This window comes from Caretta caretta, chromosome 1, assembly GCF_965140235.1.
Source record: "Caretta caretta isolate rCarCar2 chromosome 1, rCarCar1.hap1, whole genome shotgun sequence".
Classification (NCBI taxonomy): domain Eukaryota; kingdom Metazoa; phylum Chordata; order Testudines; family Cheloniidae; genus Caretta; species Caretta caretta.
Window position 1 is genome coordinate 287,964,168 of NC_134206.1, and position 25,741 is coordinate 287,989,908.

Genomic DNA, 25,741 nt, shown 5'->3' on the forward strand with positions numbered 1-25,741 from the left:
TTGTTAACCTGTGAAGCTGAGGCCCAGTCTCAGGAAATGCTTCAGCTGGCTGAATCACTTGTCAAAGAGGCTCTGTTGCCCATCGTCCCCTAGTGCCAGAGGCAGATTCAAATGGCTGCTTCCATTTTTGAGAGGCTGAAGTGATATAATATAAGCAGCAACATTATTACCAGAATGAAAAAGTAACTGTCCTCTAGAATGTAGTCTGCGTCATTACACATATTGAATCTATTTCCCTAAGGTAAGTATCCTCACACCTTCTCGTCAACTGTCTAAATGGGCCATCTTGATTATCACCACAAAAGTTTTTTTTCCTGCTGATAATAGCTCATCTTAACTAATTAGCCTCTCACAGTTTGTATGGCAACTTCCACCTTCTCTGTATGTGTATATATCTGCTTACTATATGTTCCATTCTATGCATCCGATGAAGTGGGCTGTAGCCCACGAAAGCTTATGCTCTAATAAATTTGTTAGTCTCTAAGGTGCCACAAGTACTCCTGTTTTTTCTGTGTTTATAGCTTCTGTCCAAGTCTGCTAACATTTTACCATGTACTCCTACAGCCCACTCTGTTTTTCCCCCTCTGTAAAACGATAGTAAGCTCTTCCAAGCAAGGCACGTCCACTTTGTTTGTGTATTACCTGTCAAAATTTTTATATCAACTGAAAAGTTTCTTTACCCCAATAATTATGTGGTCCTTGTATTAAGATACTTTATAAGCTAAGTAAGTGAATACATACATCAGACTCAGCATTCATCATTTAATATACACATGCCCGGAGTGTGCCGAGACACAAGGACCAGATTTATCCTGCATGTAATAACAGTGAAGTCATTGGATAACAATCAGGGATGAATTTGGCCCAATGTGTAGCAGAGTGGAAATTAGTGATTCAGAATAACCTGCATTTAAAAAAAACAACAAACCCAGATCTTCTCGTCTTTTTAATTATATAGTGTCTACCAACATTTTAAACAAATAAAAGCTTTTCTTTCATGCTCATCATTACTCTGACATGATGTGGAGACTCATAAATTTCAAAGGCTTTCAGAGTCTTTTCACTGCTTGCAGAGACTTGAATGGCCACAGCAATGGTCCTTTGAAGACAAAATGCCAGCAGTAGAAAAGCTAGGCAGCTCAGGGCCTGGCTCATAGAATCTTAACAGTCTTAAGAAGCAGCAGAGGACACCAAAAGGGGAAGATGCAGGCCACCCGCAAGCAGCTAATATGGGATCAAGTTCCATCGGCCCCAAAAGTCCTGGGGTTGCAGTAGAGGATAACTAAAAAGGAGAGAGAGCTGGGATGAAGGAATTCAAATTATTAAAAATATTTCTAAATAATTCACTGACAAGCCTTCTCTCCTCTTTTCTCACCCCGTTCGAGTGAGCGGGAAAAATGTCAAATATAAGAAAGTGCTGAACAAGGAAGAAAATTGAAAACACTGGGCTGGCATGATGAGCTGACTGGAGAGGAGATATCGTTATTCAGAGAGCTAGACACATATCATCTAAAGCTTGCTTCTTATAATCCACTTTTATAGTGCTTTTCATCTGTAGATCTCGAAGTGCTTTAGAAATTAGTGTAAACATCATTATCCTAACTTTATAGATGGGAAAACTGAGGCACAGAGAAATTAGAGGTGACTTTTTCAAAAGTGACCACTAATTTTGTTTGCCAAACCAGAGATTCCTATAGCTTGACCTTAAGAGGGGTTGGGCACCTGTAGCTGCCATTTAACATTTGCTGCAAATATGGGACTCAGTGGCTCATCCAGTTTCACACAATGAGTCAGTAATATAGCGAGGAACAAAAGCCAGGTCTCCTGACTCTTTGTCTGTGGCCCTATCCATTGGACCACACTGACCCCTGAGTGGAATCCATGGGGTGGACACCAATCAGATGTTAGCTTTTGTTCAAGCCATTTCATTAAAATAAAAATTAACATATGCTATGTGTAAAACTGAGGGTATGTCTACAAGTGCTTTGTAAGCCCACGTGTAACTCCCAAGGAGATTACATAGATTCCTGGGACTCTGTCTGCTGGCAGCTCAGGGAGAGGCACACAGGCCCTGGTAGGGAGGGGGAGCCAAGGCAGACTCAGAGTCCGCCCAGCAACCAATGGGGAGTGAGAGGCCCTCCCAAGGAGAAGCCATTTTGTAGTCAGTCTAGAGCCAGCAAGGAAAAGGGCAGGACTGGCTGTGTAGGGAACTGGTGAGTCCCAGACAGGGCCAGTGCAACTACTAGGCGGTCGCCTAGGGCACCAAGTGGTTGGGGGCGGCCAAAAGCACGCTCCGGGGAGGCGGTGGAGCGGAGGTGAGCTGGGGCAGAGGGGTGCGGGGAGCTGCCGCAGGGGGGCGCCTCAGGGCGGAGGGGAGGTGCAAGGTGGAAGTTTTGCCTAGGGTGCAAAACATCCTTGCACCGGCCCTGGTCCCAGACCTGCATGCAGGGTTCCCCCTGAGAACAGGCCTCTAGGGACGTGACAGCAGATCCCTCAGCTAGGTTTTTTCCTTCCCCACTGATGATTCCCAATTTGTAGAGTTTGCTGGGAAACTGAGTTCGCCTTCCAGCTCTCTAGGGGAGACCAGTCACCACATGGTCAGCTCTGCTCTGTCTGCTAATCCAGGGAAGCTGCCTGCTGTGTACTGGAGGCTAGGCTAGGAGGCTACCGTTTGGATGTTAGTGTAGTTGTGTAACCTACACCTTGAGCCCTGCACCCCTTTGTGGTGAGGGGAAATCCTGGGACCGACGCAGCTTGATTCCTGCCTGAGGAGGATCCCTGCCAGCAGAGAGCAGCCCCCCTGCAGTGACTGAGGAGTCCAGAATCATCTTCGAACCTGAGGATCATTCATGGAGTTTGTGAGTGCACCATCGTTTAGTTAGTTAGTCGGAATTTGTTCTGGGGACCCCCTACTCCCTGAACTGTGTCCTCAAGCCAGGGAGTAAGGGTTTGAGGATTTTATAACCAGCTGCATATTACACCTGTGGATGGATTTACCACCTTCTCTCACTTGTGAGTCCTTTGGGCTGTACTGAACCCAGTCAGCCACGCTGCTAAACCACTGCAGAGAAGAATTTTTGTGGTTATAGTCCAGCAAAGTACGCATACCAACGGGACACTAATTCTACATTTGCTACATCAAGTCATGGGTATTTGCAGTGTGGGCTCCGGTGACCCTAAAAATAGTGCTTTACTCTGTTATGTTGTATTTGTCTCCTGTTTAATATAATTACTGTGTTGAATATATTTTTATGTGTTTGTGTTATTTCTTGGAAGTCTCCAACTATCTGGCAAGTAAGTGGGGATTACTCTGTAGTTAAAATTTTCCGCCGAGGCTGCCCTGGTGACCCTGCCAAGAAGGAGTGAGAGGGGTGGAGGCACTGCCAAATAATTTCATAGGAAAGAAAAAAAGAAAGAAGATACACTCTGCTGAGTGGGTAGCGGGATCCAAAAGAACCCAGACCTGTCCATCAAAACCTGTAAGCGGATTGGCATCAAAGGAGGTAACCAGGTGGAGAGGGGGTGCTACACATGTGTGTGGGATCTGGGCTTCTGGACTGGTGTTTCCAAGCTGACCCTTGAGCATTCACACTCCACTGTAAACCTGGTCTTACAGTTTCTGGACCCAAGTCTCACAGCTGTGGGGATGTGTCCTACTACACTACACAACCCTTCTGACTCAGGTTTGTGGCTTGAGCTGCATCCCCACTCCAAAATGACAGGGCTTAGATCAGGGGTGGGCAAACTTTTTGGCCCAAGGGCCACATCGGAGTTCCGAAACTATATGGAGGGCTGGGTAGAGTAGGCTGTGCCTCCCCAAACAGCCTGGCCCCTGCCCCCTATCCACCCCCTCCCAGCCCCCCTCAGAACCCCCGACCCATCCAATCCCCACTGCTCCTTCTCCCCTGACTGCCCCCTCCTAGGACCTTCTGCCCCTAACCACCGCCCCAGGACCCCACCCCCATCCAACCCCCCCGCTCCCTGTCTCTTGACTGCCCCCGGGGACCCCCTGCCCCTTATCCAACCCTCCCCCTGCTCCCTTACCACACCGCTCAGAGCAACAGGACTGGCAGCCACGCCGCCCGGCCAGAGCAAGCCCCGCCACCAGAGTGCTGGCAGAACGGCGAGCTGAGGCTGTGGGGGAGAGGGGACAGAAGGGGAGGGGCCGAGAGCTAGCCTCCCTGGCCGGGAGCTTAAGGACCAGGCAGGACGGTCCCACGGGCCGTAGTTTGCCCACGTCTGGCTTAGATCTAAGTCACAGCGGGACTCAGGCTCTACCCTCTGACTCACCCCCTTAGCAGGGGCTTAGGACCTGAGTGCTTTCTGATACAAGTCAGACTGATTTGCATGTGGACAGAAGCGGGGCTTGGGCTCACATCAGAGTCACGGCCCAGGCTTAGGGCACTGCCAACATACGCTTACATCCTGAATACATTTGATGTATCTAAGCCCATGCCTTTTAGTTTGTCTGCCTCAAAATAACCTCCAAATAATTCAAAAGCAAGAATACTATCAATTAGCAGATAACTGATGATAGGAATATTGCTTAGACCCAAAGCACGACATTGCTGAGTTATAGCTTCATTCCATTTTTAGAAGATTATTGATCTCAGACATTGACAAGGTTACTATTTTGGCAGCTGAGGTAGTTATCTGCAATTTGGGCTAGAACTGTGTAATCCATGGTGGGAAATCTCATTGTGGGACTCTATAGGACTGCTTGTGTAAGTGGTACGACAGTATAAGTGTCAGAATCCAGCCTTCAGTGGCTTTGGTTCAACACCGTAGGCTGTTGATCTTATCAACAAGGAAATTATATTTAATTTTTTAAAATGGAAATTAGTGTTCATGAAAGGTGCCAAGTTAACATTCTAGAAGCTGAAGTACTCTCCCTTCACAATAAGTAAAGCATCAGCAGTACAAACGTTCCTGCCCTGACAATTGGTTTTCTTAACTCTGTTCTGTGGCCACCTCCTCTAGAGAGGAGATGGTATGATAGGTCTATATGCATATTGTACATGATCAGCCTGGAACCGAAGGCTTACTCGAACAAGTGGCTTGTTAGCTCACCTGGATAAGAGGAAGGCGAGAGTGGTGCTCTTGGGGTACAGGAGTTAGAGGGGTCTGGTCAGCCCTGAGGTAGGAACCTTAGGAGCAGCCAAATCTGAGTAGTCTTAGTTCCAATTTTCATTGTCTTCTTAGAATTTTTTTTTTAACCATTAAATTCAAACCCCAGAGAGGGGGTTGTTCTTTGACTCTACACATCATGTGAATTTGGTTTAGAGCTAGCTGGGAAAACACCAGTTCACACAGTCCTTCACCTGTTTGCTGAAACTGCAAACTGAAGTGCCATTTAGTGCAAACTGTGCTGGTACATTTGTATTGCTGTGACTAACTGTCTGTCTAACTAAGACTACCAACTCATTTCATCGATGGCAGGTCATCTAATCGCAGTCAGGTGATAAATCATTTTCAGCACCACGGACCTGGACTGCATTCAGATAGCTGACTTGGGGATGGAAGTTTCTATATCTCATTACCTATCCTTTGAACCGGATAGTCTAGGGATAATATGTCAACTGAAAATCAAGCACAGTTTACTTTTGCAGAAATATTGCAAAAGAAAAGCAAACACAAGCTCTGGTTCTCTTTAGCGTATTAGCTACAAGTTGATATTGCGTTCAGTGGGCATGTGATTTTTACCATTAGAGGTAACTTACTCAGCTCCTGTGCATTTGATTTGACAAAAGTCACCATTAAAAATGTGACACTTGTTTATATAACTCCTCACTCTATAACTTTCAAAAAGTTAAGTGCTTCCGTGACCCTACCAGTATGTGTCAATTTGTCCTCTTCGGGTTTTACCTTCATGCAGAGATTTTCATGGGCCAAAGACTGGCCAGTGCAAGGGATGTGGTGTTACCATCTCCAAATAGGCTGGTACATTCTGGTCAGCAGCACATGATGAACAGGACTCTTTCCTTACAGATAAACTATAAGGCCATTGCCAAATCATGGAGCTCATCCTCAAACATGTGGACCTTACCCAGATCCATAAACCTGGGCCAATATGCCCCTTGCATTTCCTGGCATGTTGTCTGTGGGAAGGGTGTACAGGGAGAAAGGGGTGTCTGTAATCAAATTCCCCATAGGTTCCTGGAGCAACCAGCAAAATGGGATTGACATTTTCTGCAGTGTAGGAACAGTATGCACATGCGCTGGGCAAGCAGGATTTGACCCCATATGTGGTAGACGAATTTATACCTTGACAAAAAAACTGCAGTTGTCTACAGAAGTTCATCTTTAAGCTTATGAATATGATGGATTCACAAGTTGATGTGATTGTAGCTCCCATTAACATTAATGAGCATTTCAGATATGAGAGTATTCTTGAATCTCCAAGTATCAGATCATTGTATTGTTATTCTAAAAGTCTGAGGGAAAAAGCGCAGTGGACTGTTTGTGGCAGATTTATTTTCCCTGAAAGATATTAAATCCCAGCGCATCATGAATATGATCAAAGGGAAAAAAATTGTTATTTAAAACATGCGACAGTGGCCCACTACAAAAATAAATATTTTAAAAAGACAATTTTTATTTCTTCCCGTCATTGCCTTTTTTTTATATTTTTCTGTTTTTCACTCTTTGACTGGCTTGCACTATTGGCTGGCAGTAGATGTACATGGGAATATTTTTAAAATAACTGGACACCCAAGGCCTGTGAGGGGGAAAAACACAGTTAAAAGATTTCATTGCGGTATACGCATTCCTTTGTCTTTTGATTTGAAGACAAAGGAGACCTTTCTTGTGATGTCTACCTGTAAAATACTTCATCAAATTAATAAGAATCAAGATAAAAATAAAGTTGTATGTAATTGACTTTTTTTGAAATGCCAAATGTTGATGAAAGTTTATTTCAAAATTTAAACTGAAAATAGGAAAAAATGTTGCAAAATGTTTTAAGCTATTTCTAGTCTATTGACTGCAGCTACTATGGAAATAAGTGCAGAGTGGATAGCAATCTGGATAGCTAGATAGTTTTTAGAGTCTTTTGAAAAACCAGAAAGATTTTAATGAATGAACTGTACACTTCTAAAAATTGATTTTTTTGCATTAGTGTATGTTTTTATAAATTATACAAATGTGTTATATTTATTTAGTTTTTAAAACCTACATTTTTAACCTTAATTTTTAGAATATCAAACACTTACATGATCTATTTTATTTATGATATTTTCATTATTTTACTTAATTGTAGCAATATCTCTTTTTCACTTGCCTAGAGGTATTTATTTCAAAAGGCACAACCTTGAGAAACATCTGACCTGCTGAGATGGTGCTTCAAGGTTGTAAAACCTTAGCATATTTTTTAAGTGTGAGATGAATGGAAAAGTATTGATGATATTCATACAGGAGCTTCAGAGAACTATATCACATAATACTCAAAAAGTACTATAATTCATAGAGCAATTCCCTAGAATGCATTCATCCACTATGCTCAGATCCTGAAACTGGATTTTTTCAAAATCTTGCAATAACAGAGTTTTTCACTTCTAGGTCACCATTTAAATCCAACCTAGATTGGTAATGACGGAATAGAGTTACCACCTCTCAGCTATATATGGCAGTCCATGCGAAATGAAATGGCGCTTTCATTCCAGTTCCCAGTGAAGAGCTGTCTATGTTACAAGAGTACCAACCTCGTGTATCACTAATTGGCACCTTGTTTGTCTCAGCACAGAGGCCAACGAATGGGAGGGATATCAATACTGAATCTGAGATGGACGTCACCGAACAGGAATGAGGCATGTTGGCAGGCAGATGTGGGGAAGCTTGCCTTGTCACTACTGTGCTGTTTTGGGGGTGGATATATAGAGCACTTCTTTTTCCAAGCACTGCCAGTCGCACACCTTTAATAAGGACTAGTAGGAAAGCTGTTCTTTGGAGTCAAGGAATGTACACATTACAGCAAGCCACTTATTGTAAAGCTTATGTTTCGACAGGACTTTGATGCAGCGGGAGTGCCATAGTACAGTAGCCTCATTACAGGTACAGCAGTTTCCTAGAGGGTAAACAGAGCACTTTTTTTGCAATAATATATTTTTAAATGCTCATTTACAGAACAGTTTACTTTTCATTTTGCTTGTTTTCAGAATGTCTGCTTTACGTGGAAGTTTCTCACTCGTGATCTGTTCTTTCTGCTCCTACCTATTTGTTTTGACCATTCCTGGCCATCAGGTTTAAGCTCCAAAATATTGCCTTTGAGTGTTTATTAAATAATCTTTTGATATCTCCAGTCTTCCAAGAATACTACTAAGGCCTACACACCACCATTTTGTTTTCAGTATGCTTTCTAACACCAAGCAGTACCCTAAACCCCTGCAAGGCTGTACTAGAAAAGCAGAACCCGTAACTGTCTATGGCCTTTCATCCAGTTACATTAAGAGCAAGTAACCTAGAGTCAGATGGTCTATACCCAAACATGATTACAATCTGCCAGGTTTGGGGGCAATATAGGAAGAAGATAAACACAGATTCTTATCCATTACTTGTTTGTTGGATAAGCAACTGTAGATAAATTAAAATAATGAAAAATATAGTCTTTCCAAATATTCTGCAAGTCATGTAGGTTCAGATTAAAATCAAAGCAAACAGCTTTGCCAGTGGCACACTGAAGAGTATTAGATTAGTTGCAACAATGGTTTAATCTCTCTACCAATGATCTTTCCCGATCTTGTTTAAAATAAAAATAATTTTGTGCCAATGTCTAAATTCAAGGGGAAAAACCGTAGATCATTGATTTCTTCACAAGTACATGACAAATCATTCAAGAAATTCTCCCTTTCTTTCAGCTTTAGCTTTGAAGCTCTTCTGTGGTGATCCTATGTAACTTTGGCACAGAATCCTAGAAATTTAGGGCTGGAAGGGAGATCATCACTTGAGAGATCATCAAGTCCAGCCCCCTGCACTGAGGTGGGACCAAGTAAACTTAAACCATCTCTGACAGTTGTTTGTCCAAACTGTTCTTAAAAATCTTCAATGATAGGGATGCTACATCCTCCCTTGGAAGCTTATTCCAGAGCTTAACTACCCTTATAGTGAGAAAGTTTTTCTTAATATTTAACCTAAATCTCCTTTGATGCAGATTAAGCCCTTTACTTCTTGGCCTATCTTCAGTGGACACAGAGAACAATTGATCTTCATCCTCTTTGTAACAGCCCTTACTATATTTGAAGACTTATCAGGTCTCCCCTCAGTCTTCTTTTCTCAAGACTAAACATGCCCAATTTGAGAAGTTTTCTCATAGGTCAGGTTTTCTAAACCTTTTATCATTTTTTATTGCTCTCCTCCTGAGACATCTCCAAGTTGTCCACATCTTTCTTGTATTGCAGTGCCTAGAACTGGACAGAGTACCCCAGCTGAGGCCTTACCAGTGCTGAGCAGAATGGGACAATTACTTCCTGTGTCTTACATATGACACTCCTCTTAATACACCCCAGAATGATATCAGCCTTTTTTTCAACTGCATCACATTGTTGACTCATATTCAATTTATGACCCACTATAAGCCCCAAATCTTTTTCGCAGTATGACTGCCTAGCCAGTTATACCCAATTTTGTAGTTGTGCATTTAATTTTTTCCCCCCTAAATTTAGTATTTTGTCCTTGTCTAGCTTTACTAAAATAATGATATAAAATTAAACAAATTACTACATTTACTAAATATTAAAGATGATCTGAGGAGGTAGTGTTTGCATCAGGGTTATGTCTAAGTGCTTTTGCTTCCTCCTGCAGCGTACATGAACTGAGGGAGTATGGAGTCCTTGCGGCCAGATCCCCTTAGTCATACTGAACAATATCTTATGCCCCCGAGTCACCTTACTGAACTCAACCGGACCACTCATGCAGCAAGATGCTATTCAGCACATGTAAGGGTATAAGAACCTGACCCACAGTGATTATATAGGATATGCAGATGAAGTCAGTTATTTTTGTATAATTACTCTGACTAATGTAGACTCATTTTAATAGAACTAAGAGTTAGTTTTTGTAATGTGATTGTTACTTCAGGTATTTAACATATGATATTCAGTGCAGGTTCTTATTTTAATGGATGTCATGTGTAATAGGTTAGCAATTCTTTATGCATGTCAGGGGCCTAGAAACAAGGAGTCATTTTCTCAGCAAGAACGTTCAAAGTAGTATACAGCAAGTAGGATAATTTGGCCCTAGAAGGTCGTAGATTCCAAGGCCAGAAGGGACCATTGTGATCATCTAGTCTGACTTCCCATATAACACAGGCCACAGAACTTCTCCAAAATAATTCCTAGAGCAGATCTTTTAGAAAACATCCAATCTTGATTTTAAAATTGTCAGTCACGGAGGATCCACCATGATACTTGGTAAATTGTTCCTGTCGTTTATTACTATCATTGTTAAAATGTATGCCTTATTTCCAGTCTGAATTTGTCTAGCTTCAGCTTCCCGCCATTGGATCATGTTATATCCGACTTTGCAAGATTGAAGAGGCCATTATTAAATATTTGTTCTCCATGTAGGCACTTATAGACTGTTATCAAGTCACACCTTAGCCTTCTCTTTGTTAAGATAAATAGATTAAGGTCCTTGAGTCAGTCACTATAAGGCAGGTTTTCTAATCCTTCAGTCATTCTCATGGCTCTTCACAGAACCCTCTCTAATTTATCAAAGTCCCTAACCACTTTGCTTTCTCCTTTTGATATTTACATTTTTAATGCAACAGATAGTCCAGCACGTCCCTTTGGCCCCCTGCTTCCTGCAGCTCCCATTGGCTGGGAACGGCAAACCGCGGCCACTGGGAGTTGCGGGGGGGCTGTGCCTGCAGATGGTCAGAGTCAGCAAAATGTCTCGCGGCCTGCAATCAGATTACCCTGATGGGCCGCATGCGTCCTGCAGGCTGCAAGTTGCCCACCACTGCTCTATACTCTCTGGAGAAGTGCCTCCTTTTTTCTCAGAAGAAGTTTCTGGACTTGGAAGAAAAATTTAAGTACTGAAATAGTGGATGCTGCAGTTTACAACAACTTTAGGGTCCTATCTCACAATAATGATTTTATTGAAGACATCTAGGGTCTGATTGTCCCCTTATTTACCCTATTGTAGCTCCACTGAAGATAATGGAATTATACAAGTGTAGAACTGGTGTATGTAAGAGGTGACTCAAGGTTCTGTAGAACAATCATTTCTGGTGATATGTAAGATTTCTATAAGTCTAAGTATGGTCTCCCTGATTCAGAGCATCGTTCAAGGAATACACTCGGGCAGACGGTAAAGCCTAACTGGGAGCAGACAAAATCTCAGCCTTCCGAAATAAAATCTTTATTTTTAGGTTCAGTCCTCCTATTGAGGTTCTCTCTAAGATGATCTTCCTTAGTAAGTCTCTTTTTAATAAAAAGGATCCTAAATCCTAAAACTTCATGCTCAGGGGAAGAGAGAATCTTGTCAGGTGGTAGAGTGTCTGGGACAGCCTGAGCTGGAGGCAGAGACAGGCGATATTTTAAGATTAGTTGCTTTGGAAGCCAACATGATAGGAAAATTAAGGGTTAATCCCTCATTTTTCAACCAACCCGAAAGAGGTTTGGTCAGCAGAGCTCAAACAGAATAGCGGCAGCTAGGAGTGCAATCTGTAGCCATCATACAGGACACATTAGGGAAACAAAAAGAAAAGGAGTTCATGTGGCACCTTAGAGACCTTAGTCTCTAAGGAGCCACAAGTACTCCTTTTCTTTTTGCGAATACAGACTAACACGGCTGTTACTCTGAAACCTGTCATTAGGGAAACAGTCCATCTTTACTCTGAATAATCTGCTGTTTATCATTGTGTATATGTACTGAGCAATTAATATCCTTACTTGCTGAAGCGCTGGTTCTGTGTGATGTAACACAGATTCCTCCATCTGTCTCTGTTTTCTTCCTTTTGCAGCTTTGCTTGTTCTTTCTGCTGATCCCATTGTTTCCTTGTCCTTTCCTGGATTTCTGATTCAAAGTGAAAAAGCTGTGCCCGAGATGCACTCATTATTCAAGAGGCAAGTGTCTCTTGGACAATTAAATTCATAATTCCTCAATTACAAGCTTTGGTAAACATGCATAAGCAGGCAATTTGCTTTTTTCTGTGACCCACAGCACATCGGTATATTAAACAGATCAAGTAGAAAGGTATTATTTACATGTACGTAAAAATAATATGAGGGCACAAATAATATCTTCATCATCTGAAGCAAGAAAAAAAAATCTTTTGATGATCTGTATACTTTGAAACAGACAGATGAACAGAACTTATTTACGTTCATGCAGACGCAATTCCAACCCCCTGCAAAATATTTTAAATTTAGATTGATGTTGTTTCTGTGCTTTGAATTCTTGGTAAGCCATTTCCCCAGATGTGAGAATCACAGTGGGTTTTTTTAGCATGTTACAATTTTTAAAAATTCCTAATTCCTACTTTTCTTACTATTCCATTAAAAATAATTTAGGTTTTGGATTCTGTTGCTGTGAAGTTAGTTTTGCTTGTTGTAAACCACCAAGCAAGACATTCTTTTTAATATTTATCAATACAGGTGGGAAAATCAAAATATTTTAAAGATAAATAGCTCAGTGTGCATTTGAGCTAACTTCTTTATTTCTTCTTTCTATTTGTCTAATGAATTTAAGGCAACTGAAATCATCTGAAATTCTGTTAAATAGAATCAAATATGAGGGCAGGTCTACACTACTGCTTATGTCGATATAACTTGTGTCGCTTAGGGATGTGAAAAAGCTACCCCGTAAGTGACGCAAGTTACACCAACCTAAACACTTGTGTGGACAGCGCTATGTCAGCAGGAGAGCCTCTCGTGGAGGTGGAGTATTTATGCCGACGGGAGAGATCTCTTCACCAATGTGCTACAGCGGTGCAGCTGCTAGTGTAGACTAGCCCTTAGAGTTAGCGCTAGGTGGCAGCTCTCATTTATTGTTTGCTCAGACTTCCTTTTTATGACAGAATATGACAACTACCCGCATGAGAGAGGGAGAGAGAAAAGAATAGCAAAAGATAAGAAAAATCAGCTTCTGCCTCTGATGCCTGCCGATCACATGGCATATGACCCTTAAGTCACTCCTGGATCTCAGCTTTACTCCCCTGACACTAGAAAAGCTTTGGCTGTGTTATTCTTATTTTCCTCTGCTCAGAGTATGGGCAGAAAAGATTTGATTGCAAGATTAAATAAGCTCCAGCTGGTTAAGCTGAATTTTTATTAGACTAAAGGCAAAAAAGACAGAAAGGAGGCAGGAGGAATAAGGGGAAACCATTGCTCAGGATCTAGCCATGGAGATGGTGAGGTTGTCTAAGTTATCTGGTTTGGTGAGAAAATTTTATAGGATTAGGAAAAATAAAGCCCAGCGGTGTAAGTGTAAATCTGTCCATCTTTTGTGGTGATAGTGGCAACCAGAGTATCAATACTGGTTAATGCGATGAAAATGCTGCTGCCCAAAGTTTCCTGCCACTCTTGCACCCATCAATAGGTAAGTGCTCCACAGAAAAAAATGTCCAGGGCATTGACATTGCCTAAAAAGGGCAGGCAACCTTGTGACATCAACAGTGTCCCAATCAAACTTCTCATAATGCATACACAGCCACGTGTTCTCATTTTAAGATTCTGGGTTGTTGCTATAGCAAATTTGTCATCTCCCCAGAAGCCTTGGAAATACCTAATCAACAATTCTTTCAGTCCAAACAAACATTGCCCATCATTTCCTTAACTATCACCTCTCCTCAGTTCTACCTAATCTGTTCATGAATTAAAATTCCCTTAATTCTACCTTCTCCCCCATTTTGGACAATTTAAGACTTTGATACAATGCAGAGATGCACCGGGTCAGATTCTGGTTTCCCTGCCTTTGTGAACTGGTACAGGGTCAGTAAGAATTCTGGATCTTTGGGTGGGGAGGAAAGAGGAAAATCTTCACAGAATCATAGAAGATTAGGGTTGGAAGAAACCTCAGGAGGTCATCTAGTCCAACCCCTGGCTCAAAGCCAGGCAGAGCTTTGTGAAGCCAGGCTTTAAAAACCTCTAAGAATGGAGATTCCACCACCTGCCTAGGTAACCCATTCCAGTGGTTCACCACCCTCCTAGTGAAATAGTGTTTCCTAATATCTAACTGAGACCGCCCCCACTGCAACTTGAGACCATTGCTCCTTGTTCTGTCATCTGCCACCATTGAGAACAACCTAGCTCCATCCTCTTTGGAACCCCCCTTCAGGTAGTTGAAGGCTACTATCAAATCCCCCCCTCTCTCTTCTCTTCCACAGACTAAATAAGCATAGTTCCCTCAGCCCCTCCTCATAAGTCATGTGCCACAACCCCCTAATCATTTTCATTGCCCTCTGCTGGACTCTCTCCAATTTATCCACATCCTTTCTGTAGTGGGGGGCCCAAAACTGGATGCAATACTCCAGATGTGGCCTCACCAGTGCCAAATAGAGGGGAATAATCACTTCCCTCTATCTGCTGGCAATGCTCCTACTAATGCAGCCCAATATACCGTTAGACTTCTTGGCAACAAGGGCACATTATTGACTCATATCCAGCTTCTTGTCCACTGTAATCCCCAGGTCTTTTCCTGCAGAACTGTCACTTAGCCAGTCGGTCCCCAGCCTATAGCAATGCATGGGATTCTTCTGTCCTAAGTGCAGGACTCTGCACTTGTCCTTGTTGAACCTCATCAGATTTCTTTTGGCCCAATCCTCCAATTTGTCTATGTCACTCTGGACTCTATCCCTACATGCCAGCTTATCTACCGCTCCCCCCAGCTTAGTGTCTTCCGCGAATTTACTGAGGGTGCAATCCATCCCATCATCCAGATCATTAATGAAGATGTTGAACAAAACCGGCCCCAGGACTGACTCTTGGGGCACTCAGCTTGATACCAGCTGCCAACTAGACATCAAGCCGTTGATCACTACCCGTTGAGCCCGAGAATCTAGCCAGATTTCTATCCACCTTATAGTGCATTCATCCAATCCATACTTCTTTAACTTGCTGGCAAGAATACTGTGGGAGACCATATCAAAAGCTTTGCTAAATCAAGGTATATCACATCCACCGCTTTTCCCCATATCCACAGAGCCAGTTATCTCATCATAGAAGGCAATCAGGTTGCCCTTGGTGAATCCATGTTGACTGTTCCTGATCACCTTCCTCTCCTCCAAATGCTTCAGTCAGTCAGTCAGTCAACATGGATTCACCTTAGTAGCGCCTTCAGTGGAACTAACAGGTCTAGGTTTGTGCTGAAGAGTAGATCCTGTACGTCCAGCTAATATATAAATATATGTTTTATATTATATTATTTATATATATTTATAATATATAAATAGCAGCAGAGGTGGTGAGATATTGCTTAGGTGAGTTGAGTAAAGTGCCCTGCATACCTAAATCCTAGGGTAGAAACCCTCCATAGCTCTCTGCATGCCCAAGCAGGGCTTCCCACTTTTACACTTAGCAGTGTAGTGTCCCCTGCCAGAGCCTTTCCTGGCCACAGTGAAAGACTCTGGCTGTGGGGAAAAAACTCTGGCAGTTCCACCCTGCCAGATCCTTTCCCCCCTGCCTCCCTCCTGCCAGAGTCTTTCACTGCTATGCATAGCTACATACCACAATGAGTATGCCACATGTCGCTACACGTACCCTATATGCTGCCGCAAGTGGAGGCAAGTGTAGATAAATCCACTGGTTCAGGGTTCTCTTGAAAAAGGTTGTTGCCACTCCCCTGTGTGTTCCCCCAGCGTTCTTGGCAACATTTTGCAGAATGCCTTTGGCAAGATGCAGATGCAGTTTCCCCTTCCCTGCCAATGTGGCTGTGGCTTTTAAAGATCATATTTTACCATTAAAATGGCTGATTGTTTAGCTCAAATCCACTTGTTGCTAACACTTTATTTTGTTCATACAGTTAGATTACTATAGTTTTAGTGCTGTCATATCTTTAATTTTGGCCATACCATTTTGCTGCATGTTCTGGCTGAAAGAGGATTCAAATAAACTCATGCACTGCACTGGAAGCTGCTCCAAGATGCACAGTATCATATCCAGAAATAGCAGCCTCCTTTTAGGGCGAAGGAGAAAATGTCTAATAGTACAAGAGATTATCTCATTCCTGCTACCTCCTTTGGACTGTCAAGCACTCTTTCCTCCGGGTCGTGATATTTCCATTCCACTTCACCACCTTCTATCCACCAAAGCAGCCAGACATTGACTTGGGGTCACAAAGTTTATTTCTGTACACTGCTTTGGTGCTCTTTCCTGTCGCCTGAATTAAACTGACTCTGCTCTGTGAGGCAGCGTCAAATCTTCCTTGGACAATGACTTCTTTTGAATAATAGATTATCCAACTGAGATGTACTCGTGATCTATTATTCAAATGACAGCATTAGTCAGAGAAGGAAAAAGACCATGATCAGATTCAATATAATCACAGGATAGCAATCAGCCTCCAGACACGTACTGGTAGCTGCTTTCATGGCACAACACAGGGCTCCAGGTCTGGTGGCAGAATGTCAGATTTGCAAGTCTTAATTAGTACTTAATAAAATGAAAAGGTGTAATTTACATTTCTCTTATACCTCCATTAACAAACTGTATTCTTCTTGCTGCCTTTGCTCCTCTAAGGGTCACAGGCCTTCCTGTTTTTCTTCTGTTCTGAAAAGGAGTTGGGAGAAAAGAAAATACAGCAATAGCTTTAGCTGGGCAAGACGGGTCCATTTGTTGTGAATGGTAGCACTCTTACTGCACCAAGCTAACAAAACCAAGTTGCATGTCTTTTGTACATACATTACTAAGCTACGTAAGCTGGAGAACAACATTTCAATTCAATCTACAGGCTAAGGGCTAGATCTTCAGCTGGCGTTAATTGGTATATCTCCATTGAAATCAGTGGGTCTGTGCTGATTTACACCAGCTGAGAAGCTGGGTCTAGGGATCTACAAATTAATATGATTCTACATTGTCATATCTATCCAGAGAAGTATGGTCCATGCAATAGAGGGGACACAGCATTCAGAAAGTTAGAATAGAAGGTGAGGAGTCAGGGCTCCTAAGATTTATACCTGGGCTGGGCCAATGACCGTCTGCAAGACCTTGAGCAGGTCAGTTACCATATCTATGGCTCAGTCTCCCTCTATTTAAAATGGAGATGATCCTACTCTCTACAGTACCTCACAAGGATGTTATGAGGCTTAAATCATTACTGTTTGTCATTATTTGTTATATTACTGTAGCACCTAAGAGTCCCAGCCACTGACCAGGACCCCATGGTACTTGGCACTGTACAAGCACAGAACAGGTCCCTGCCCCAAAGAACATTAATGCTTTAAAGCACTTTGGAGATCTTCAAGTGCTACAAAAGAGCAAAAAGTCTTGTTGGCATTTGCTACTCAACTTACAATAAATGGAAGAAGAGTCAATGGATGCTTAAAAAATTTAGAGAAAATTAGTGTTGCAGTTAAACTCATCAGACAAACAATGTATGAAAACAGTATCAAGAGCCGAGAGATCAAGTAGTCCTGGCCCCATCGAAGTAAATGGCAAAACTCCTATTGGTGTCAATGGGGCCAGGAGGTTACTCACATAGTTCTGCCATATTGTCTTTTACAGATAGTCCTTCTATTAAAGGTCCTTTTGGACTATGACTCCACTACTTGGAGAGCTAAGAGATTTAGACGGTGCATGTACACCAAAGCTTTACATTTCTAAATATTTTTAGCTTTAACATGGATACGCAAGATTCCTGGATAGGAGATATTTGTTAAGAGGGCCATGGTTTTCACTGACAGAATAGCTCAGAAAAAAACTAGTGGAATGTATCAGATTAAATAAGGGTAGTGCTAAATAGTCTTTTATTTTAACAGGGGCAGGGAAGAAGAGTCTGTCATTGGCCTCCTGAGTACTTCTGAATGAACAAGAGTCAAAATTGCGTATTAAATTGATATATTTTAAAAGGAATAAGTCTCCAGAATTTCCTACCTCATTTACCTTATTCCCGTTAAAGTGTCTCTATTCTTTATTCCTTATCACCTGCCCTGATGCTTGTAAATGGCTTTTTAATGACCAACATTGTTTTCATCCAGGTTTCCCCTTATGGGACAACCCATACCAGTGAAGAAGGAGAGAAAGCTTCATTAAATGCTCAGAATACCTCAGTACTGGATACTTATTTGAGGGTTGTTCCTTTTTATTTCTATTATATGCATATTCTTCGAATATGGATGTGGTCCAATAATGTGTATTATTTGTGCTGTTGTTAGGAATATAACATTCTATTTACAATTAAATTCACTTTGTTCTAATTTTTGCATGAATGTTATGCATTTCTGAAGCTAAAAAATAATTAGATACTGTGAGTGGAGCCATGTGGATACTGAAAGAATTGGCAATGTTCTTTTATGTCTAAATCACTGGTTCTATATCACCCCAGGTGAGTAATTAGTGAAAACTGTTATCTAACACTTATTCAGTTGGGCCTATGTCAGAGGCCTTATTGTTTCAGTCTAGTTTATCATGAATAAGTGTCTACATTGAAAATGGCACTGATTAGCATCTTTTATGGCAGCTCCAGCAGACACCAAGAACTGAGTACTTTGTCTCCAGCTGCAGCTATCCATATGGAGTACAGCAGCCTTTTGAGTCATGGACAATGAGGTGGATCATTATGCTACCATTATTATTTACCGAGATTCTCCATGTCTCCTCCTGAAACAACCAGATGTAAAGACTAAGGGCTTGTCTACATAGTGGGGTAATGCACTGTGATTTCTAAAGTGCACCAATATGTTGCGCATTAATTGGTCCATGCAGACCCGACTGATGTACACTAATATTCCCTAGTGCACTTTAATACTAATTTAAAACACACTAGAGACCATTTAATATGCACCAGCAGGGTCTACACAGACCAATTAATGTGCAAACACATGAGTGTGCTTTAGATGTCACAAGCCCTAAGGATAGGATTTTCAAAAGTACTAATGTGATTTAGGAGCACAAATCCCAATGAAAGTCATGCTTGAAAGTTCCACTGGAAACATTCAAGCTTTTGAAAATCCCACCCAAGATAAATAAATGGAAGGCATAAAAAGATTTTTTTCTTTGAATCAAAACACAAACTTTTCTTCAATAGGGACAGTATTATTATTATTTGCTCAAAATCACTTTAGTGAGGCAAAAAGAAAAGGAGTACTTGTGGCACCTTAGAGACCAACAAATTTATTTGAGCATAAGCTTTCGTGAGCTACAGCACACACTTCTCTACATTTCAAACCTTTGCACAGAGTTTTTACATTACAATTTACATTGAAATCATCAGGAGTCAGTGTACCTAAAAGCTCTACAACTGTGATCATTTATAATATTTATTATGTCCAAGTTGATTCCTACCTGCTTCTATAAGCTGTTGTTGGTCTTTCTTCAAGTTCTCCTGGCTTGGTTTGGACCTTCATTAGGGAGAACTAGCTGATTCTCATGGAAGTTTAGCCATTCTGCCTAATCCTATGGAATATGAACAAAACTATTCAGTGCTTAAACATGCCTCATTTTTAGACTCCTTTTCCAGGTGTTTCTAGATCATTGATCACTGCAGTATCTAAATGCTAACCTACTGGACAGAACAGTGTCAGCTTCAGGTAAGGGCCCAAATCCTGCTGAGGAAATTTAACTTTCAACTCTCTAGCCACGTAGTGAGAGTGCTACTGTTGGAACTATGAGTGAATAAAGTGAAGGAATATATGGTATTGGGAGTATAACTGCTGAATTCAGCGGTAAAATGTAAATCCAGTTTAAATCACAATTTATTCTTATAGTTTCCATAATGTAGTTGCAACTTTCAGAAGACCTAATCCTGTACAGTTCATTGGAATTTTGCCCTTGACTTCAGTGACAGCAGGTCTGGGTCTCTAGTTAGCAAACTGGCACCTGCTGGGGTCTCCAGAGCTTCTGAATATTGAACTTTAATGCGGGGGGGGGGGGGGGGGGAAGAAGGGAGGGGTTATTCAATGGACAACAAAATGAATCATTTATAAAGTGAATCTGGTGTGTCAAGTTAAGCTGTATCAATTGCAGCTCAGTTTACTTCTGTGACCATTGTCTACAGTAATGAAATCTATCCTCATTTTCTGATTGCTCTCATATCCTGCACTGTGACTCCTGTATTCCCTCAGTAGGCTTGAAGTTATTTACACTAGTATCTTCAGTCAGCTACATCGTGTCTTGGTCCTAAGTAATATAAAAAAGGAAACAATTACTAAACATGCACATATTTTCAATTACCATTCCATTTAGAATACAGGCATCTAAATGACAGTGGCTGAGTTTTTATTCGTGACACATTTCCTTTTGATGACTTCATAGTACTTTAAACAACTTGGCATTTTGTGGGACGAAAATGTGCATGTGTAAAACAAAGTCAGTGCTGAAAAAGAAAGTTAATTTTTGACATGTTCCATTTCTCTCTCTGCTATTGTTTAATTGCTATTTATTCAAATTGAAGAATAATTTTTTCTCAGGACTCATTTAGCACATGTTGTACCCTTTATATGCTGTAATGCTCAGAATTGCCTTTTGAACACTGAATGAAGCCTAACCATTTTTTATTGTTTTCATCTCAGTCCATTAAACTCCTAACATGGATAAAGTCTAAGGCTGTGATATGAATGGAATAAATATTTCTGAGCTGTTGGGTTCAATGAATGCCAAGGCATTTATTCTAAATAAATGATGAGCCCAGTTAGACATTTGTAATGTTTACAAAGCTTTAGAAAAGAATACCACCTACATCAAAAAATCAGTTACCATTTTGTAATTGAAAAATGAGTAGTCACATTCAAAAAACAATGTTAATATTGCTATCTCTCGATAAAGAAATGTTTTAAATTGAATTATATTTCTACTTTTAAATTGATTTCCAATCGTTTAAAAGTACCACATCAATTTTGAAGGGTAACCTCTTGAGCTTCCTCAGAGACTACACAAATTGGCTATTCTTTAAAGCTGGTTGAAAATTTTCCATTGAAATGTCGATACTAAAATCGTCTGAATTTTTTGTGTGAAAACAACAAAATTCATTTTGGGTAAAAAATATTCATTTGTTGGCAAAATTAATTTTTTTAATAAAAATTATTTCATTTCAGTGGGGGAAACACTTTCCATTTTTTTCAGTTGAAAAAAGTGAAAACTTTTGTTTTCAGTATTGTCGTGGCAAAAACAAAACATTTCACAGAAAATCTTTAACTCAAAATTCCATTTCATTCAAGAAAAATTTCCATGAAATAAACATACCTTTGATCATTTCTATTGCTCATCCAGCCATCATGCATCTATTATAAAATACTCCTTTGTCTTAAAAAGTGGGGAGAGGCAGAAATTCAATTTATGTTAATACTTTTTTTATTCTGCTACAAAGTGGAGGCATTTCAGGATAAATTTAAAAAAAATATATAAATGGAAGGGACTTAGGAAGAGAAGTAGAGAAAGTGTGCTCGGAAACCCATGGATGCTCCTCTGCATGATCTTCTTGAGTCCAGTGAAACTTTGGGGACAGTGAAGGAGGAAAGACGTGGAGCAACAGATCAGCTGAATTTCCACGTGAAAAGGAATAAATGGGAGTTAATCCTGCTGCACCACCAAAGTGTGCCCTCTGGAGACATGTGGTGAGAGGGAAGGTAGTCAGTATCTGAGTGCAACTGGGACTATCAATCTAGGTACAGTAAGTACTTTTATGGCCCAATTGCCATAGTATCTGAGCACGTCACAATCTTTAATGTGTTTATCCTCACAACATAGAATTATAGGACTGGAAGGGACCTTGAGAGGTCATCTAGTCCAGTCCCCTGCACTCATGGCAGGACTAAGTAACATCCCATGAGGGAGATGAGTGCTTTGGGGAACTGAGGCACAAAGACTCAGGACTTGTTGACATGGGGACACTCAGGAAAGTTAATCCGTTTAACTAAATGTGTAAATTTAAAGCACATTAATTATACTGAATGAAATCCCTGTGTAGAGACTAATTCAGAGTTAAAATGGTTTTAATTTGTTTTAGCTTAATTCAAGTTAAACCACTTTAGTTCTGAGATTGTCTGCACTGGGGTTTAATGCAGTTTTTAAACAAATGTGCTTTAAGTTCACACCTTTAATTGCTTCAGATTAATTTTCCTGTGTGTCCCCATGTAGACAAGCCCTCAGTGACTGCCCAAGGTCACACAGGAAATCTGTGCCAGAAGAGAATTAAAACCAGGTCTCCAGAGTCCCAGGCTAATGCTCTAACCACTAGACCATCCTTCCTCTCTTTCCAACAGCACCCAAGATCACCTGGGGTGATATTTTGGCTCCATCAAAGTCAATGGGAGTTTTGCCATTGACTTCAGAGGGCCAACATTTTACTCCTTGCCTCTTTTGTGCTCCCCCATACACATCATACTTGAGGAAATGATAATTTAGAATATCTGAAAGACCAAATTTTTAATGCTCTGGTTCATCCTGTGGGTTTCTCCAGGGCAGGGGGACAATCTAGCCAATGGTGCTCTATAATGAATTACTATGAAATTAATCATTTGTAACTGCATGAATACCATATGAATTCATCATATTTAGTGTCATCACAGTGATTCCAATGGAAGTGATAATGATTTCCAACTTATTCTAAAGGACTGCTATTTCTGCTGACAAAAAAATATCTAAAAATATTTGAGAGAGTCTTCATTTCTTTAGTGTGTATAAAGATATGTTTGGAAGAAACACCAATTTCCCTCACTGCTGTTTTTGACACAGTAATAATTCTTCATAAACAATGAAAAAATTATCTGCAATTGTGAAGAAGTGCTGAGAAATACGCAAATGTGACTGCAGTCATAGCTGTTGCAATATTAATTGGTTACATTATCCTGACTATACATTCTTCAGAACAGGGATCATAATTCACACATTGTGAAAATTAAACTTCCTGAAAACAAAGATGCAGATGAATTTTATGTAAAATGTAAAGTTTTTCCAGAGGAAATAAGTATACTTACAGCATCTAAATATTAGATAGTGTACTATAAAAACAGTGGTCAGAAAACCAGATAGTCCTACAGCAACATTTAGGTTTTTGCTGAGATGGAAAACAATTTCAACATTTTATTACCTTTTCTTTGTTACCAAATCAATTTGATTGTTATATCTGCAGTACAGAAAATAATTTTTAAAAATGTGTCCGTTGATTGATCATTAATCAGTTTTTAACAGTATGCCAATTTGATTATTTCTTTTCATTTACTCCTCTGTTTGTTATACCCAAAAATGCCATGCTGACAAACGTATCAGGACATCAGCAGCTCACCACTAGCATAATATGACCATCATTTTTATTATTCTAAAATTAAAAACAAACTATTCAGGATTTTACCTTCTCAGTTTTCATTTTTTCTTTTCCCCTCTTTACTCTTCCTAAAGTCCTTTTCGTCCTCTCATGTAATGATGTGTTTGTTGCTTTCATCTACACTCTGCATACAGTATCTACACTTGCTTTCTGATGTAGCTGTGTCTTATGCTCAACCACATTACTAAATAATGCATTGAGATGAATCTACAGTTTCTCAGCCAATCCTTAACTGGAGCACAAACTCTCTCTCTTCTATAGTAACTATCGTATCATCAGATAAGTCCAAGTCACTGGCATAAGTTACCCTTCAGTAGTTGTCTTCTCATGGAGACTAGCTCATTTTAAGTAAATTGGAAACCCAAACACAAACTACGGAATTGAAACATTTTCTTATATGTTTAACATATAAAAATACAAGAATGATACTTCACAGACTACCAGGAATAGTAAGACTAAAAAAGGAGGGAGAGAAATTGTATAACTCTGGAAGAAAAGGAAGTGCATGGCAGAAATGGCCCCATAAAGTATGTTACAATATCTGGGTGCCTGATCTTGCTCCTACTTAAGTAAATGAGACTTTTGCTACTAAATTTCAATGAGAGCAAAATCTGGCTGTAACACACCAAAGGGCTATTTCTGCCATGCACTGTACTTTTATATTTTGAACATAGAAGCAAATGTCTCATTTCCATAGTTTGCTTTTGAGATTCTACTGTATCTTGCCTCGCAGTTTCTCACTTCAAACACACCCAGTTCTTATTTTTAAGAAGTGTACCGGAGTAATCTCCAGTACTTGTCCAAATCCTACTGCTTCTAGTAGTGACCCTGCAGTGGTTTGGGTTATCAGTGGAGCATGCAGTCACATATTTTTATACATAAGGAGAAGTCTTTTTAAAATGTAACTCACCTTCTTTTAGGTGGTTTCCCTTATTCAGCTCTCTCAGTGATTTAGTTAAACAATGAAGTCTTGAAGCAGGACGTGCTTTGAAAGAGATCAACATAAATTTGGTCCATACTCTCTCCTAAAATACCTTTTGTGAAAGCTTTCCTATAGGAAGGTTGTCTTTGCCTCTAGTTTTCTCCTTTAGGGAAGCTCTCAGCCTTGTATATTGAATGAATGGGGAACTAATGAAACACCTGAACTTGGCTGCTGTCCAGATGAATCCATCAATAGAGTAACTCTGCACCTCGACACAGAAGCTAGGACAGTGTGTTGCAGGCTCAAAAAAACTCTTCTCCCTGAACACCTTGTGAAAGCACACTTTAAATAAATCTGGAATTGGCAGAAAAACTAACAGGGAAGAACTCTTCACATTCATTCCCTGAGTTAAATGTCAAAGTACTGTTATGAGCTGGGTTAAATCTTGGAAAGCTTTGAGTTAAAACCTCATTGAAATGGGTGTGTGAGCGCACCCTTCACTTACGATAGTTGTAAGAGACAGTTAAGGGGCCGTATCTAAAACAAGGCATAATAGAATCTGTCCAGATTGGAAACTAGCGGGGGGGGGGGAGAGGGGGTGCAAGGTCCCACTGCTTATTGTTCTGACTGGGTGAGTGTGTCTCTTTCTGTGAAAAAAATCTAGTTGTGGGGCCAGAGAAGAAAGTGGGTGAGACTCCAAGGAGGTCTAGAAAGCCAAACTACTATAAGCACAGTGTGACCCCTGAAAAAAGCTAGAGAGTTTTTTGGGTGCTGGCTAAAGGAGCTTGGAGCTTTAAACAAAGAAGCTATCCCCGGTATTTGGTTCTTCCCGCATTGAGAGAAGCAGAACTTTGTACATTCCTTATAAAGAAAACAACATTGCATCAAAGAAAATTCCAGTCTTCATCAGCAATTTCTGCTCCCAACTGGGACATCTCCAGGGCTCTGAATTTTGACTAGCTGCTCGGGTCAAAAAAGGGGCAACAGTACTTTGCAAACTAGCCTCATGATTCATTACTGGCTGGTCAGGAAAAACACACAACATAACTAACTGTAAAAGGCCTTTGTGAGCTTGTCAAGAGAGAGATGAAACCTCAAAAAAAATCAGCTTTCCTAGCACATCCACATGTAACGTTTATAGGGACGTCTTCCCTCCCATTGAATTCTGAAGGCATGACAATTGAATTAAAATACACTAGTACCAAGTATCTATATTTAATTTTCCCCCTCTTGGCATTATCCCTTTGGAATATGCTGTATTTCAAACATATTTTAGGATAGTATTACCAACTGTGATGCATTTATTTTAATAATTTAAGAATTAATTTCCTATTTTTATTAAATAATAATACCTAGCTCTTCTGGTCAAGAACTAATCATGTCAAATTAACCTAATATCTTTCTTTG

General features: G+C 40.6%; 1 long non-coding RNA gene across 3 annotated transcripts; it reads right to left on the minus strand.

Annotated features, from left to right (window-relative positions):
• Positions 1-943: 943 nt before the first annotated feature.
• On the minus strand, positions 944-24,872 carry LOC125630652 (uncharacterized). 3 transcript variants are annotated; one of them, XR_012666467.1, is made up of 6 exons: positions 23,440-24,872; positions 20,235-20,270; positions 19,437-19,547; positions 16,628-16,703; positions 11,889-12,031; positions 944-1,282 (listed from the first exon to the last, which is right to left on the minus strand). It is a non-coding gene; the product is annotated as an uncharacterized LOC125630652 (long non-coding RNA). The 3 variants fall into 3 exon arrangements; XR_012666466.1 differs by having other exon boundaries at positions 19,437-20,270; XR_007354733.2 differs by lacking the exon at positions 23,440-24,872 and having other exon boundaries at positions 19,437-20,998.
• Between the last annotated feature and the right edge of the window lie 869 nt (positions 24,873-25,741).